Genomic DNA, 4,311 nt, shown 5'->3' on the forward strand with positions numbered 1-4,311 from the left:
ACTGTGATAAGACACCATGACCAAGGCGACTTATGAAGGAAAGCCTTTAGCTTGGCCTCACAGTTCAAGGGTTAGAAGCTACCATGGCAGTGTGAAGGCTGGGGCACCAGCTGGGAGGGAGCTCATGTCTTCATCCATAAGCGAGAGGCAGAGAGGGAGGCAGGCACAAAGGCAATGGCAGGAATCTCTTGAAACCCCCCAGCTGCTTCCAACAAGGCCACACCTTCTGATCTTTCCCAAATGGTTCCACCAGTTGAGGAACAAGTTTTATTTGCTTACTTATTTATCCATTTATTTTAGGTGAGGAGTTTATTGAGAGAAGGGTAAAGAGGAGGGAAGAGACCAGCCCCTGGGACAGGAGTGGCAGAAGAGGAGAGAGAGAGAGAGAGAGAGAGAGAGAAGAAGAAGGAGGAGGAGGAGGAGGAGGAGGAGGAGGAGGAGGAGGAGGAGAGGGAGGGAGGGAGGGAGGGATGGATGCAGAGAGAGAAAGGGAAAGAAGAGTATTTAAATAGACGGACCTATTGGATCCATTCTTACCCAAATGACCACACCAGGCAAAATGCAGAACTGCCCATTTTTTTTTGTGATTTGTATGTGAAATGTTCCCTACAGGTTCATGTCTGAATATTTGGTCCCCAGCTGCAGTCGCTGTTTTGAGGGCCAAGTTTTGGGAGCCTTTAGGAGGTAGGGCCTGGCTGGAGGAAGTGGAAGGGAAAGCAGCTTGAGGATCATGTAGCCTGGTTTCACTCTAGCCCCAGCCTCTCTCCTCCCTAGCCCAGCTGCATGCTTCACCATCTAAACACCAACCATGCTTCCTGCAGTGGTCTGTACCCTCTCAAACCATGAGCCCTGCTGGGCGGTGGTGGCACATCCTTTAATCCCAGCACTCGGGAGGCAGAGACAGGTGGATCTCTGTGAGTTCGAGGCCAGCCTGGTCTACAAGAGCTGGTTCCAGGACAGGCTCTAAAACTACAGTGAAACCCTGTTTTGAAAAACCAAAAACCAACCAAACAAAAATGGTATAAAGGGTGGGGTTCTGCTGTGCTAAGCCTGACTGTGGTTCTTAGGTCTTCGGAGCTGGTTTGTGGGAACCTCAGGCTATGAGAGGCAGAGTTTCATGGGCTCTTCTTGGGACGGAATGCTTCTAGGAACTCACAAGGTTTCCGAGGGTAGCAAGGATTCTACCCAGAACTAGACAGAGGCCACTTATGTTATTTGGCAAAGATTGGCTGCTCTGCCTGTCTTCTAAAGACTTCAGTGAGGCTGGTCTCAAAAGGAATGGACCATGAGTCTGGAAAGAGGGTTCAGTGGTTCTAAGGATGCTTGCTGCTCATGAGGACTGGAGGTCAGATCCTGGTGTTCACATGTCAAGCCAATAACTCCAGCTCTTGGCTGGGTGAAAAGAGAAGGATCCTGGGGCCTCACTGGCTGACAGTGTAGCCAAAACCCGTGAGCTCCCGATTGCCGAGAGACCCTGCCTCAAAAGAACAAAGCTGCAAGAGGTAGAGGAGAACACTCACTCTCCTCTGGCCTCCACACATGCACAGGCAGGCATGTGCACACGTGTGTTCATACACAGCACACACACATTATGAATGCACACCATAATGGACTAATTTGTCTGACAAAAGAAATTTCAAGACAGCATAATACTCAGGCTGTGGTATAGTTATTGCTCACCATGTTTAGTGACATTAACAGTGAGAATTCAAAAACAGAACAGAAAGATGTGAAAATGTAATTTGGTAGGGAAAGGGGACTGTTAAAGCTGTACACAGGGTGGACAAGATGGGTGCTGTAGTTATTAAAAAATTAGCACAATTAAGGAGAAGCCTCAAATTTGCATTGGGCCAATCGCTAAAAGTGCCTTGAAGGCAGTACCTCACCCACGGACAGCCCTAGAATGTATCACTGAAGAGTCATTTGAAGAGAGCTTTAACAAAAGGAGCCTCCAAGGCATCCTGCCAAGCAGGGCCACCTTGGGAAGTGTTTCCCAAGATTAGCCAGGTAGGTGCTCCTCCGAGGCCCAGGGACCAGGCTTCACATTGAGCTGGCAGCAGAACATGGTGTTATTCAGACTGATCTTGTTTTGCAGAAATGCCTGATGCAAAACCATGAGGGAGTACACAGAATGTGGTGGTGTACAGACTGAATGCCAGAGCTGGGGAGCAGAGGTAAGCGGATCTCAGGTCTAGCCTTCTATAACATATGCATATGTGTAATTTATGTGTTTGTGTGTGTGCGCATGCATGTACGTATACCGCATTCTAGGCCTTCCAGGGCTACATTGTAAGATCTTGTCTAAAAAAATTAATTAGTTAAGGGTCCTGGAGGCTTACGCCAAGATTCTATCAAGCTACTGAGGCCAGGGAATATGGACCAGGATCTGATTTCCCCACAAGAAGATCATTGTACAGAAAGCTGTGGAAGTGAAGCCTAAGGGCAATGGAGACCCCAGGATGCTGGAGATGCCAGACACATCTGCAGAGGCTAGCTGCAGGACCACTTGGAGTTGGACACATGTGTCACAAACAATACCACTACAGGGGTTTGACTATTTGAATTCAACTCCCAGCACCCACATCTGGCAGCTCATAACCACCTGTTAATCCCAGCTCCAGAGGATCTGTCTTCCTCTTCTCGCCTTAGCAGGCAACTGCACTCATGTAAATACCCACACACGGACAAAGTAAAAATGAAATAAATCACCAGGCTGTAGTGATGCACGCCTTGAACCCCAGCACTCGGGAGGCAGAGGCAGGTGGCAGAACTCACTTAGAACTCACCAAACCAGGCTGGCTTCAAATTTACAGAGATCCACCTGCCTCTGCCTCCCAAATGCTGGGATCAAAGGCATGCACTACCACACCCAGCTGTTGCTTAAGTTTTTGTTATTTGTGTGTGTATATGTGCAGGTTTATATGAGTTTCTATACACCATAAACACGACATCAAAAGAGGGTGTTGGATCCACTGGGACTGGAGTTACAGATGGTTGTTAGCTGCTATTTGAGTCCTAACAACTGAACCCAAGTCCTCTGGAAGAGCAGTCAGTGCTCCCATCCAATGAGCCATCTCTCCTGCCTCTCTAACTTCAGTCCTAGGGGATCCTTTGCCCTCTCTTGGCCTCTGCAGACACTGCGCACATGTGGTACACAGACAAAACACCCATACATATAAAATAAAAAATAAATAAAATTCAAAAATAGTTAATAAGATGTTTGTATATAATACTTGGTGAAAACCATTTTTTGTTGTTGTTGCTGTTCTTTTCATAGGTTAGAAATGTGTTGACAATCTCGGTCTCACGTGATCACCAATGAACTAGTAACTTTAAGGTTGACACCCCATAGGCTGACTTAACTCTTGGGAAGGGAAGCAGCAGGTCCCTGTGTTATGCCCAAATCCGTGGGGTCCCCACAAAAGCCAACAAAGGAGACCAAGTCCCATATGTAAAAGCAAAGAGCCTCACTCGGGAAGCAGAGGCAGGTGGATCTCTGTGAGTTCGAGGCCAGCCTGGTCTACAAGAGCTAGTTCCAGGACAGGCTCCAAAGCTACAGAGAAACCCTGTCTCGGAAAAACTAAAAAAAAAAAAAAAAAGCAAAGAGCCTTTATTTTAATCAAGTTTGCAAACTCGGTCTCTCTGCATGTCCAATGTATTGGAATATCCAGAGAGCCCCAAGCTCAATTAGATAGGGTTCTTATAGTAGTAGAGGTGGGGGTGAGGGGTCTCTGAGGTTTAGGGTCCCTGATTGGCTGACATTTATCTAGGGGTGTCCTGTTGAGGTGCGCTGTGTCAGGTGTCTCTATTTACAGCTCTTGGAACGCCAGGCATTTCCTCTGAAAGGTCTGCTCTTGGGTGGGGGCTGGGCAATCTTGGCCTGTGGTTCCTCCTGCAGCCAGGAATTGTCTCAGGGTAAACTACTGAGACTCCAGACTCCATTTAAATTTATCGGTGGCCAGAGTCCCAGGTGATAATGGTTGGAAGTAAAGAACTTCCTTTGGGTGACCTGCCCAGACTTAGCTTATCGTGGCTGGCCCCCACACCCTGGAGCACACAACTACTGTCTGCCAGCTGCTTCAGAATAACTGTGCTTCACGAGACTACAGTGTTAAGGGTCTTCCTGTTTATCCTACCCAGACATGATGGTACACATCCCTGACCTCAGTGCTTTAGAGGCTAAGGCAGGTTGATTACCAAGCTGGGCTACAAAGTAAAACCCTGCCAAAGATAAGAGGGAGGGCAATGAGAGGGCAAGGCAAGGGTGAAGATATAACCGCAGTGGTGCAGTGGCAGAGTACTTGCCTGGTG

The sequence above is a fragment of the Microtus oregoni genome, unplaced genomic scaffold (genome assembly GCF_018167655.1).
Source record: "Microtus oregoni isolate MIOR12 unplaced genomic scaffold, Mior012 000015F_ref0000493, whole genome shotgun sequence".
Lineage (NCBI taxonomy): Eukaryota > Metazoa > Chordata > Mammalia > Rodentia > Cricetidae > Microtus > Microtus oregoni.